Below are 14213 nucleotides of genomic sequence, written 5' to 3' on the forward strand. Positions count from 1 at the left end.
CACAGTGGAACCACTGTGAAACCACAATAGATACACAGTTAATCCGCTATAAGACCACTATTGAACCACGGTGGAATCACAGTGCAACCACAGTTGATCCATTGTAAAACCGCTGTGGAACCACTATAGAACCACAACAGATACGCAATCAATCCACTATAAGACCACTGTTGAACCACGGTGAAACCACCATACATCCACTATGGAACCACAAAAAAACCGCTGTGGAACCACTGTAGAACCACGATAGATACGCAATTGATCCACTATGAAACCGCTGATGAACCACAATGGAATCACAATGGAAACACGGTAGCAAAACGGCACAAAACTACAATGGATCCACCATGGTTCCATTGTGGCTCCACAATGATTCCACTATCACCGTGGATCCACTGTGGTTCCTAGACTGCGAGGGTATATATGGGACTATATGTAATTTTGCATGGTTGTATATTGCTCCATATATAATCATATATAATTATATATAATCTTGAATAGCTGTATGTTGCTCCATATATAGTCATATATAATTATATGAAACTCCGACAGTCATTATATATAATTATACGAAAACCCGAAAGTCATTATATATAAATATATATAGTTATATATAAAGTTTTTTACCCGGGGTCAACAAGGTTTGAAGCTCGATAAAACATTAATTAATATAATTAAATTCTAAAATCAGATCAATAATTATCAATATTCATATGTTTCGATTTTTGTATTTTTAGCATGAATTTTTGTATTTTTGTATTCTATATGAAATATAAATAAATAAAATTTTGCTTTATTAAATAATGACTTTTGTTAAATTGCACTGTATTTTCTTAACTATTGACATTTTTTAAGATATAAACTCATCCCGATGTTACACTCATCAAGAGTTTTTATTTGAGTACCCACATGCATTTTCATATATACATATCAATAAGGAAGCTAAAAATTAATGTATTAAATTCTTCTTTACACTATTAATTTTATCGCAAAATAAATCATTTCGAGGTTAATCTGCATTATAACGTATATTTTGACATTTAAAAGAAACGTGAATTTAGGCATTTGCCAAAAATTTGAAGTATGCACACTAATTTATTTATTTATTTAGTCAGGAGGCAATGTGGCACTTTCCTCTCTCAAAATAGAACCGAAATACGAACTTTCGATCCAGGTATGATAAAAAATGATTTTTCGTAATATTTACTTCGAAACCCTGACCTAGAATTTCACGACCAATCATTATATCATGTTTTAAATAATTATCGGGAATCACATGAAAGACTATCTCCAATGTAAAGTTATTAATACAAACAGTAGATAAAATTTGTAAGGTACATTTGACACAATTATCTCCTATACCTCTCATTAAAACTATATCGTTAATATGTTTTCCCGAAAATTTCTTAGCAACTGATTTTTTAATCAGTGAGCACTCAGCTCCTGAATCAAAGCAAAACGGAAACGACTCACCCATATGTGTCATTGTACCCACTGGAACATCCACGGTGCAAAAATCCACTCGGCGTTCGGTGCTCGAGTGCTGATTTCCACGGTTGTTGCCGCTGTTGCTGTTGCTCTTCCTTGACGGACAGTTTGGTGCAATATGACCCCCTTTATGACACTTGAAGCAGGTTACTTTGGTCGCGGTGAATGGTCGGCTTCCTTCTGGACTATGAGAATTTTTCCTCTTGTCCAAAAATGACTTCTTGCGACATTCGGATATCTTGTGACCAGGAATAACGCAGAAAAGACATTTAATCCGTGTCTCCGTTGGCTTGGAGCGTTTCGGATCTGAACTTGACGAGTTCTCGGACGATTGCAACGGTCACTTCTTTGCGTACGAGTAAGCCCTCATTTCATTAAGAAATTGGTCTTCCGTTTTTACCTCACTCGTAAGCGCTGTGCGTTCGACCCGGTGATCTTGCGATGTTAATCGATAGAGAACAGCGCCGTTGATTATCTCCGCCATACTCAAATTTTCTCACCTCGCCTTGAGAAGAGAGCGTAAACGAATCCCAAAAGCTCCAGTTGTCTCGTCTTTTAACGGTTGTTCGTTAAAAATCTTCATGAGGGCAGAAGTTGCGGTTTCTCTTCCACCAAAACGGGAAATAAAAAGTTCCTTGAATCAAGACCAAGTAATAGTTCCTCCAACCATAATTTGAGTCAACTACTGTGCAGCGGAACCCTCTAAGGCGCTACTAAGCGCGGAAAATAGTGCACTGCCGTGCAATGGATTTTTTTCCATCATAATGCTAACAGCTGAACTCCATGCAGCCGGATCAGAGCCAGAGGTTTCTGGGTTAAAACGTGGTAGTGTAAACTTCCTGGAATTTGTGTCAGGTTTTTGGGCAATTGATTGGATCAGCTCACGTAAAATAGCCATATGCTCTTGCATTGATATACTCGGCGTCGATCCCACTTCTGATGTCGGATTAGCATGGGGTTGAGAAGGGCGCATACTATTATTATTATCCTGAGACATTTTATTATTTAAACACAATATCAAGATGACACAAATATCGTACAATTTTATTAATACACAATTATAGTTTCTTGTAACAACGTTTTACTTATGCGTAGCACACACACACTAAAAGTATAATTTACTATGATTATTTAATTAATAACAATTATAATTTATTTAACACACTGAACTAACAATATGAACAATATTAATAAAATAAGATATCGTTAAAGTTAAATATTAGAAATAATAAAATGACGACAGACTTGGATAAGAGAACGAATACACGATCAGAAGGACAGCAATCAGTTACAAGGAAAAGTGTACAAGCTACGTTTTGCAATTGTACATTCCGAAGATATACACTTGGATATTGCTGTCCCTTGATCGTGGCTACGTTAGATCAGCAGATGTGATCTTTCGAACCCGAGCCTACCGTCATAAAAGACTTAAGGAAAGTTTAACTAAAATTTCCTTAGCGGATTAAATCATAAAAATTAAAATTCTAAGTTTTATTTTCTAGTTATAAACTAAAAGTGCTTAGGATTTTCCCATCCCTTGGGAAGAACCCAGCTATTCTTATCTCCGACATATATATATATATATATATATATATATATATATATATATATATATATATATATATAATATGTTACATCGGTCTGCCATTCAGACTGAACGATGAAGCACTACAGTTGGCATAGGCATTACCGGTCGTTCCCCGAAGTTTTCGTTTAGAAGCGCTCACTGAACTAACTGTCACATCCCATCAAATCGAGAATGATTATCCTGCCGTCATACTTTTTGCCCGCCATGTAGAAAGGATGACATTATTGATACTGAGAGATCAACTCATTACAAGAAATATAACTGAGGAGTTCATGCAATCTTTTATTCGTCGTTGCGGAAGAGACAGTTTGTCTCTACAAAATATTCTTGATAAATATTTTTTATCTAATAAATGTTATAATAACATCGATGCAAATTTTATTTTTAATATTGTTCTTTTTTAGCTCAAATCCGAAATGTCATTGAGACTGGCGCACGAGGATTTCCAGGTGTGCGGGTAGTTGACGACGATGAAGATACGTACTGCAACAACATAAGGATTTGTAATCTCCAAAGACTCCTTCTCGATAGGAGTATAACTCTCGGCAGTTTATGGACCGTGTTATTGATGTGTATCAACGAGAACTGATTTCCTTAGCAGTTCAGGAAGAGATTCGTCAGCCTATTGAGATTCCGAGATTTGAGGATCTATTAGAAACAAGAGTAAGAATGGTAGCCTCAGAGCCTTCAATTGTACCAAGACAGCCTGAATTGTCTGTAAATGGTAAGTCTTTGAAAATAAATATTTGAAGATTTGCTAATTATTTAGAAGAGGGGTTCACCATTTTGATTTTCATTTATTAGTACGAAATTTTTTTTTTTAATCGTAAAATTTCTTGAAATTGTGGAAATCAATTTTTTTTTCTATTTCATTAATTTCTTGACGTATTTTTCATGATACTGAAATCAGCTGACAGCTGTCAATTTTTTTAAATTTCACAACAAATCAGTTACAATAAAAAAATGCTTCTAAAAATTTCCACTAGTGATTATTTTTAATTTTCACATGTATAATTTTATTATTAAATTTATCTTATAGTACATTCATTGTTTTCAAATGCAAAAAAAACTTCTAATGTCTGTTAACTTTAGTTTCATTAATTAAAAAATAAATAAATCAAAATTAAAAAAAAAATTTTTGTTTAAAATAATGAAAATTGAAATGGTGGGTCCGACTTGTGAATAATTACCAAAAATTTCATACAGGTAACGATCGGGAGCATGCTGATGGACCGAGCAACGAAGAAGGATCGAGCCAGGTCAGAGCTAGTGGCCGTGCAACACAAGCCGCTGGTAGTGCTTCGGGATCGACGAAATGCATCTGTTGCCTGGACAATCTGCCAGTTGCTGCATTCATAAATTGCGGCCATCTTTGTGTTTTCACGGAATACCTGATGCTATTATTCCGTCGCGGGACTTCCGAGCGGTGTCCTATTTGTCGAGCCGGGTCCAACAACTGTTTAAAAATTTTTTACTAATGAATAATTATTTTCCTATTTTTTACTAAAACAATAATTACAATGTTTGTGGAATTTATAATCCGATTACCTAAATTGTCGATGACGTAGGATTCTTATGGGGTAAATTACTGATTACCTAGAATTCCGATTACTTAAAATCCGATTGCCTATAATTCTGATAACTTACAATCTCTATCGCATTCTCATCAACTATCTGAGCAAATGTAATCTCGACATTCACAATTTAAAAACAAGCACATAGAGACACCTATAAACTATAAACGGCCTGAAAACAGCGACAACACCACACAACAACAACTACTCCACCATCCAGTGCAACGGCCGAGGCCGATTAGGAAACCTCCCGGAGCCAATAGCAATTATAATAATAATAATAATAATAATAATAATAATAAACCCGTAATAATAATAATAAACATCAAAACCCGTAAGATCATTAATATGAATCGGAGCATGCACCCCAATTCATCAGTCGCCAGATTATACCTCTCCCGGTCCATCGGTGGGAGAGGTTTGCAGAGTTTGGAGCGGCTTCACGACCGTTTGGTCCTGGGTTTAACACACGAAGTTGTCAATTTCACTGCAGACGAGGATGACTTTCTTATGCAAATTGTACATAAACATGAAAATGCGCATAAGGGATCATTCTTGTATAAGGCAGCAATATATGCGGCAAGAACCCTTGGTCTTGGAGAAATAAACGCTCTTATGGAACTCCGAAAGGAGGAATTTAAGAGCGTCATCAGGAACGCCGAGGAAAAACTACTCCTTAGCGAACTGATGGACAAGTCCATGCACAGCGTGTTCTTTAAACACGTGCGTGATCATGGCTTGTCCATCCAGCTGACGTTTTCCTTCTTAAAGTCAGCGGGCCTGATGTCCGAGACTGAAGGGTTCATATTTGCCTGCCAAGATGGTGTCATTAACACTCTTGAGTACCGTAGCAAGGTGCTCCAGGTGGAGCTTCCGGACACGTCCTGTAGGAGGTGTAGACAACATCCGGAGACGCTTATGCACCTTTTGTCGGCATGTCCTGTGCTGGCGAGAGGTGCATATATCCAGCGTCACAATGCTGCCCTGAGAGTACTCTATTATCATCTCAGATATAGCTACGGTATCGATGAGACACCAGTGCTGCCTTATCTGCCAGGAGATATTCCGCAGGTTGTTGAGAATGACAGTTCCAAAATTTATTGGAACATACCATTCGCAACAACCCGGCGGATTGACCACAACAAACTTGATATTGTGCTCTTTGACAAGGCTACTCGTGACATTTATGTCATTGAGTTTTCGGCCCCAGCCGAATACAATATCTCGGCCAAAGAAGAGCACAAACACCAGATATATCAGGATCTCCTGTTTGAAATTGGCAAACTCTACCCAAGTTACCGTGTCAAGCTCGTTGTTTTGGTTGTCGGCGTCCTTGGAGGGATGAAACAGTCTTTTGTGTCTTCACTTGCGAAGATACCGGCTTGCAGTTCAGCAGCCGTGTCTCTAGCAGTGCGGATGCAAAAGGCTGTCATTTTGGGATCCCTGCGTCTACTTAGGCAAATGAACTTGGCCTGCTGCACTCACTAACCGCCTTGTTGTGCGGAGTGGTGCAGCAGTAATGGATGGCGCTCAGGCTGGGCCCTCGGAGAGTCGGACTCCGGGGAAAACCCCCCTGAGCAATTAATAATAATAATAATAATAATAATAATAATAATAATAATAATAATAATAATAATAATAAGCGGTGCTTGCTACGTGGCCTCCAAGCGGCGCATCGCGGGAAACGCAGACCATAACATCAGGTCTGTAGGCGAACGACGTAGCCCGTGCAGTGGGCCAACTACCCACTGCATGGAAATAACTGAGTTACCACAAGATACCAACTCAGAAGTGCTCCCCCCAACCGGTCCTTTTCGGATGAGGACCATTCATCAGGTGGGAGGAGCACGCCGGACCCGATGAAAGATGACGACCCTGGCGCCTTAAGGACTTATTTTAAGTGGACGGAGGAACTGAGAGTCGATCTCTTGGTGTGCTACCAACGTAGCGAGCCGGGGGTGAGCGGATATATGGCCCGGATGCACACTCTTTGGAGTGATATGCATCCGGGGCTAGCGCATTTTACGCCCAAACACCTGCGTAATTATGCCGCTCATCTTCGGCGAAATAGAAGATCGGTTGTGCCGGACAGAAGGCAGTCTAATAGACTTTCCTTTCCGGCGCAACTACACCAAGAGCGACGCCGTTCCTCCTTGGACAACAACAATCCCTTTGTAGGACGGCAAGTAAGTATATCTAAAAAGACAACTTACTCCCAACAACAGCTTGACGCGGTAAATGAAGATCTCCGTGCAACCATCCTGGAGGACTCCACCCCCTAAGCATTTAATAGCAAAATAATAATAATAATAGGCGCAAGGTAGTCTCGTCCATTTTTTTGTAAACGAGTGTTATTAATAGTATGGAGGGTAGAGATTATCCGGTCACGGCAAAAAATTAATAGATAGAGTTAAATAAAAAATTATAAATGTAGAGTTTTCGAAATTGAAAACATGAAGACCTGATGAAAATTCCATGTGTTAAAAAATTTATAAAAATAATTAAACATGATTATATGAAAACTTATTTAAGTAGTACAACAACAATTACCACAAGTAACTTCTTGACAAAAAAGATGGACAGCCATTAATGTGATCAGAATACTTAACTCATTGTTATGGAATAATTATTTCTAGGTAAATTTTTGAAATATTAATTTATATTAGAGAAATTATAAAATCATACTAAAATTAGCCGACGTTTAATCATTTGTAAATTTTTAAATTAATTCAATTAAAACTAAAAAAATTTTTTTGAAAAAATTGCACGTATAATTACTCAAATTTTTAACATGTAACATTTTTTAGTTTAATTTCTTTCTAATAATTTATCAATACAATAAATTATAAAAATTTTTAGTTCATGCATAATTTAATTTTTATTATTAAAAAATCTTTTTACTTAAATAATATGTCAAAAAAAAAAAACATTTATAATATTTATTAAATATAACTATTGCAAGATTTATCACTGAATTTGTTACAAGATAATCTTACAAATTATTGAAAAAGCTGATCTAGCAATTAATAATTTATAATCAATGAACATTATTTCGTGTTGACGAAAGTTTTTTAACATTTTTTTTTTTGCTCAGGTAACCACTTGTCAGCTCGTCCGAAGAAATTAAATTTTCTTTTAAATGATGGCAAATTATTCCTGAAAAATGATACATGATGTTGATCATGATCATTTTTTGTTTTTTCAGGATCTTCCAATTTTGGGAATTTTACTGATTTTGTTGCGAATTCAGGATAAAATTTATCTATTTTTTGCTTCAATAGAATTTCCGAAAAGTTTATATCATTCACTTTTCTAATTGCAATAATTTTAGATTTTTTTTCATTAATAAAAATTTCTTCATTTTCACAATAACTTCGGGGCAACTGTAATTTAACGGTTTGTGATGCGGCTTTTGAACTCAGAGCTAAGGCAGTTGAAATTTTTAATCCTCCATTACTAATGACATCTTTCTTTTCAGCTGGTTTGGTGTTGGTAACAAATGATGATGGAGATTGATGTACTTCCACAATAGTTTCAGCAGGTTTAATAGGAATCTTCAAAACGTCTTTGGTTAAAGGTAAGTTCAGTTTAATTTTTTTCATTAGATTTTCTTTATTACTAATGACATCTTTCTTCTTAGCTGGTTTCGTGTTGGTAATAGAAGATGATGGAGGTTGATGTACTTCCAGAAAGGTTTCTGCGGGCTTAAGAGGAATCTTCAAAACGTCTTCGGTTACAGGTAAGTTCAGTTTCATTTTGTTCATTAGATTTTCTGTATTACTAATGACATCTTTCTTCTCAGCTAGTTTTTGTTGGTAGCAGAGGATGATGGAGGTTGGTGTACGTCCACAGTGATTTCAATGGCCTTTGAAACACCATTAGCTGATAAATCATTAGGTGATTTGGGCGCAGGATAGTAAGTTTTTAATGGCACTTGTTGAAAATATTTTGAAATTCGAATCGGAGAATTATTTTTTAAATTTTCTGTTGCGGTTTCCGAAGTAACCGTACATGGTATTGTGGTTTTTGATTTCAATGATTGGAACGGTTGGATTGTCGACTTCATTGACATAAAATTTTTGTTTACCACTTGTTTTACGGGTTGTCTTTTTGCCAAAAAAGGATTACTAGATTGTGGAGGTATTATATTTTCAATATCACACAATATATCATTATAGTTATCTGTAGCTTCTTTTTTTTCGGGAATGTCTAATTCCTCTGGAGCCACATAAAAAATTTCTAGTTCATCTCCGTCATCGTCAATAATAGATTTTAATAACAATTGGAGCTCTTGTAGAGATCTTGGAATCATACTCAAGTATTGCTTGATATTAAATCTAATGTTTTCATTACTAATTTCTTGTCTTAATGCGTTTATATGATTTTGTCTTTCTATAACGAATTGAGGTGTTCTTCTTTTCGGCTTTTTTCCCGTTGTCAAAATTTGATTGTAATTAATTTCTTCGTCTAAAATTACTTTATTAATTCCGTCTGTAAATCAAACAAAAAAAAATATATAAAAATATTTTTAATCTATATTATTAAGAGTCTAATCAATAATATTATTAGTTATTGTAAAAATCAATAAAAACTTATATTATTAATATAAATTATTAAAATTAAAAGAAAAATTCATATGTTTTCAGTTTTACATATTTTTAAAAATTATTTTTTTTTTTAATTAAAATTTTTAGTTGTGTTTTTATATGAGGCAATATATCTTTTTCATAATTTATTTTTGAAAAGTATTATTTAAATAATTTTCCTTTATCTCAATAATAAAATTGCTCTGTTGTAAATTTTTTTAGAATTAAAAAAATTTTTTTATAAAAAAATTACTCGACAAATCTATAAAATATAAATTTTTAAATAAAGCAAAAAAATTTTATACAAAAATTTATAATTAAAAATAATTGTCCATCAATAAAATTTTAATTTTTTTAATTAAAAACTAATCTATGACCTGAATTTACATTAAAAAAAAATCTTTATCATCCAAGACAAATATATTTTTTTAATTATAAATTTTTTATTAATTTATTAAAAATGAAATCCAAATTTTATAATTAAAAAGAAATATTAATTTTTCAGATGTTAATAATCGGAGAACTCGATCGAGTCTACGAAATCAGTCGCTTATTCTGAAACGAAGGAATAGACATGACTCACAACCCTGAATTCACTTTCTGTGAGTTCTACATGGCCTACGTCGACTACCACGATCTAATGACAATAACCAATACACTGGTCTCAGGTATGGTAAAAGTATCCACGGAACCCACAAGCCAGTCTACCACCCAGACGGTCCGGAAGGCGAAGGCATAGAGATAGATTTCACTCCCTCGAGACGACTGCCAGAAGGGGAAGCTGGTCGTCAAGTTTCCGGATCCGAAGGAATTAAACCTGAGGAATCCAACAAATTCCTGAGTGATTTATGTATCAAGCATTACGTCGAGTATCCTCCACCAAGATCCACCGCACGTTTGTTGGACAAACTGGTGGGAGATTTAATTAAGGAGACTTGCATTCACCCAACGTTTATCACTGACCACCCTTAGATCATGTCGCCACTCGCCAAGTGGCGCAGGTCTGCCAAGGGTCACACTAAGAGGTTTGAGCTCTTCGTCATGAAAAAAACACTCTGCAATGCTTATACCGAGTTTAACGATCTTTTTTTTCAGAGAGAACGGTTCGAGCAGCAAGCCAAGGATAAGGATACTGAAGATAATGAATCTTAGATGATTGATGAAAATTTCTACACTGCTCTGGAGTATGGGCTACCTCCTACTGGAGGATGGGGCATGGTTATTGATCGACTGATTATATTTTTAACTGACTGTAATAATACTAAGGTAATTATTATTTATTTTATTATAAATATTATTAAGAGGATAAGAAAAATTTTTTTTCGAAGATAGTCATATGATAAAATAATTTTTTTTTCATAACATTGAGTGTCATTGCAAAGATCTTAACTTGAATTTATGCCTTTTCAAGATTTCACATCATACTCACCGATAGTCAATTTATTATGATAAGTATTTCGACTTCATTCGAAAATGCTCTATCTCTAAATACATAAGTAAGAAATTACATTGTATCTTGAGAACTATTGACATTTATAAAGGTATAAGTTCACCACGACATTATACTCATCGAGACCTTTCATTAGAGTACCCACATCAATTTTTCATATATATATATATATATATATATATATATATATATATATATATATATATATATATATAATATATCAAAATCCATGTGGGTACTCAAATGAAAACTCTTCATGATTGTAAAATCACGATGAGCTTATATCTTGAAAAATGTCATTATTTAATAAAGTAATGGGAAATCAGCCGGGGGCGTGGCTTCTCCTTGCGGCAGAAGCAGTTACTACTGTAAGACGCATTTTTAAATCAAGTGTCGGGTGTTTACGTTTGTGTTTAAGTAAGAGTTTGATTAAATTAAAATTTTTATGGGGGATAGCCACTGTAAAATTTCGGAAAAAAAAATTTTTTTTTTTTTTCATTAAACTGAAGTTTATATATTCAAAATTATGTATTTCAAATTTTATAGAAAAATTCCGAATAGTTTTCGAGTTATAGTCATTTTTATAAGAGCGCGTCGATTGACCGTTTTACGCGCGGCGCTTCGACGAAAACGTCGCCTGCTCGCTCCGTCTTTGATTCGTACGGGTTGGCGATTGTTTTCCCTCACGATTGTCAACCGTTACAATTATTTGACTTTTAACGTATATTTTTTCTTATTGTTGAGATACTGTACCTCATAGTTTAGTTGTTTTGTATGAATACACACTCGTTCTTTAATTTATTGAGTTTCTTAGTGTACTCGTTATTGTTTACTTACTTATTTTTTTAAATCTTCTGATCTTTTTTTTTTGTTTATTTAACAAAAAAATTTGTTAAATAATGGATCGTAAACAAAGTAAAGTTATTAAAAACGAAAGAAAACTGCCAAACGACAGGGAAAAAATTTAATCGACCGCTCAACAGATATGAAACTGAAAAAATACTGGCTCTCAACGACGTGATAGTGCTTCCAAGAGGAAATTATCACAAAAATCTGATTGTACAATTGATTCGAGTATTAGCTACAAAATTATAAATTTTTTTCGATATTTAATTTACTAAGTGGCTGTGTATCGTGTAAAAAAGTGTGGTGGTGATGTAAACTTTACTGAGACAAGTATTCGAGGATTAGGTTTTAAACTAGTTGTGAATTGCAAAAATGTGATCCAGTTTTGATAAATTCATGTCCACTCATCAAGAATGCGTATGAAATTAATCGCCGTTTCATCTTTGCAATGCGGATAATTGGTATTGGGTTATCTGGAGCTGAAAGATTTTGTGCTTTCATGGATTTACCACGACCAATGTTCCATAGCTTTTACGATCGTCTGGTCACACAAATCAGAAATGCAGCTAGAAACTGTTGTGATTTAGTGTTGAAAAAAGCTACTAAAGAAGAAATCCAAGAAACCTGCAAGCATTTAAAATCCAATGACATTCCTGGAATTTCTGTCTCCGGTGACGGTAGTTGGAAGAAAAGAGGGTTTAAATCTTCATTTGGTATATCTTCTCTAATTGGTTACTTCACTGGCAAAATCGTAGATGTAAGTATGAAATCCAGTTATTGTAAGATGTGTGCGCTAATGAGCTCAAAAAAGGAACAGCTGAATACGATCAATTTATGCAAGACCATGCTCTAGACTGTCCAATAAACCATGAAAATTCTTCTGGACAAATGGAGGTAGATGGAATAAAAGAGATGTTTATGCGATCAGAGTTATTACATAACGTTAAGTATGTAAACTATATAGGTGATGGTGACACTAAAACGTATAAAAATATTTGTGATGCTAAACCGTATGGGGACATGGTGAAGATAAAAAAAAAAGGAATGTATTAATCACGTGCAAAAACGAATGGGCAGTCGACTAAGGGCTTTGAAGAAGCAACGAACTAACAAGAAGACAAAAACAGGAAAAGAAGAAAATACACAGAAAAGTTTAGGTGGGAAAGGTCGATTAACGGACAAAGCAATTAATGAATTTACAAAGTATTATGGTTTAGCAATCAGACGTCATTCTAATGATGTTGATGAGATGTATAATGCTATTTGGCAAACATTTTATCACAAGTTTTCATCACCCGAAGATCCGCAGCATTTTCTTTGTCCTGAAGGTGCAAATTCGTGGTGTCAATTTCAAAAAGCTGTGGCAACAAATACTTTGGACTCATTAGTTGAAAAACCACCACTTCCTGCAGATATTGCGGAAGCTTTAATACCGATTTATGAAGATCTATCGAATCCAGAGTTATTGGAACGATGTGTCGGTGGGTTTACACAAAATAATAATGAAAGCTTCAATGCATTAGTGTGGCAGCTCGCCCCAAAAACAAATTCTTCTTATTCCCTTATTGTTGAAATAGCTTTATATATTTCAACAATTACATTCAATGATGGGGCTCTAGCAACTCTGAAGATATTAGAGAATCTCGATGTTAAAGTAGGACCGACACTCTACTCATACTGCGCTGAGCGCGACGCTACTCGGGTTAAAGCTGCTGAAAGCCGCATGGAAACGGCCAGTAAAAAAATAAAAAAGTCAAGGTCAATACTAAAGATAAGGAGGAAGAACCCTCATATGGCCCAGGACTTGATAGTTTGATGTGAGTATGAATATTTTGTGAAAGACTAGATTTTAAAGTTGCGAGAATCTTCTTAAAACTTTACTCAGGTTTTTCTCAAAACGACTTTTTCAAACTTTCCGGTACTGTAACTTTCGTAAATATGAACCGATTCTCAATTTTTTGTTTCCCCGTATTCGTCTACTTAGTGGCTATCGTCGCACGTAGGGGATTTTGAAAATTTTAATTTTTAAGATTTTTAAGGCTGTTTGAGTCCAAAAAATGAGGAAAAAGACGAAAAAATTTTCAATATGGCGCCATTTTTTCTCAAATCAAAATTTTCAAAATCCCCTACGTGCGACGATAGCGACATTCCTATAGATTAAAATGCCGTTTGGTTTTTTTGTTTCAGATAATCCGTTTTTGAGTTACAGTACCGGCAATGGAGGGGGAAATTTTTTTGGTGCTCTACAAAAATGTTTATAACTTTGTGATAACAAAATATTTTTGAATAAAAATTTAGGAGAATTATCCTCAACATATACTTTATAAAACAAAAAAAACCCGATCCCCAAATTCCTTTATTATCCTAGTAAAAAAAATTCCCGAAAATTGCCTATTTTTTCCAGCGTCACAGTGGCTATCCCCCTTAATTGTATTTATAATAAAATGAGGATTTCTATCCAAGAAGTTTGTAATTTCGCATGTGCTGAGCCTAGCTATAAAAGTTTTGTAGGTGGAGAGAGTATACTTGAAGCAGGACATCTCATTAAATGTGGGTTACAATCATCAGCCAGCAGTGATGATGTGTACAATATAATTGCATTTTGTTTACAAACATCTCACTTAAAAGATGATCCACATGACATCGTGGGAGCAATTTCCAAGGATGGACAAATTCTAGGA

At 34.8% G+C, this 14213-nt stretch overlaps 1 long non-coding RNA gene across 3 annotated transcripts; it reads left to right on the forward strand.

Moving 5' to 3' along the window:
• The first annotated feature begins 7073 nt into the window (after positions 1 to 7073).
• On the forward strand, positions 7074 to 11114 carry LOC141528053 (uncharacterized). Of its 3 annotated transcripts, none has more exons than XR_012479284.1 (8): positions 7074 to 7286; positions 7745 to 8046; positions 8129 to 8227; positions 8291 to 8389; positions 8473 to 8566; positions 9742 to 10261; positions 10332 to 10502; positions 10999 to 11114. It is a non-coding gene; the product is annotated as an uncharacterized LOC141528053 (long non-coding RNA). The 3 variants fall into 3 exon arrangements; XR_012479283.1 differs by lacking the exon at positions 10999 to 11114 and adding an exon at positions 10648 to 10849; XR_012479282.1 differs by lacking the exon at positions 10999 to 11114 and having other exon boundaries at positions 10332 to 10849.
• The last annotated feature ends 3099 nt before the right edge of the window (positions 11115 to 14213 follow it).

Source organism: Cotesia typhae, unplaced genomic scaffold (assembly GCF_013202065.1).
Source record: "Cotesia typhae breed Kobodo isofemale line unplaced genomic scaffold, CoteBio_Ctyphae contig_42, whole genome shotgun sequence".
In the NCBI taxonomy this organism is placed as follows: Eukaryota; Metazoa; Arthropoda; class Insecta; order Hymenoptera; family Braconidae; genus Cotesia; species Cotesia typhae.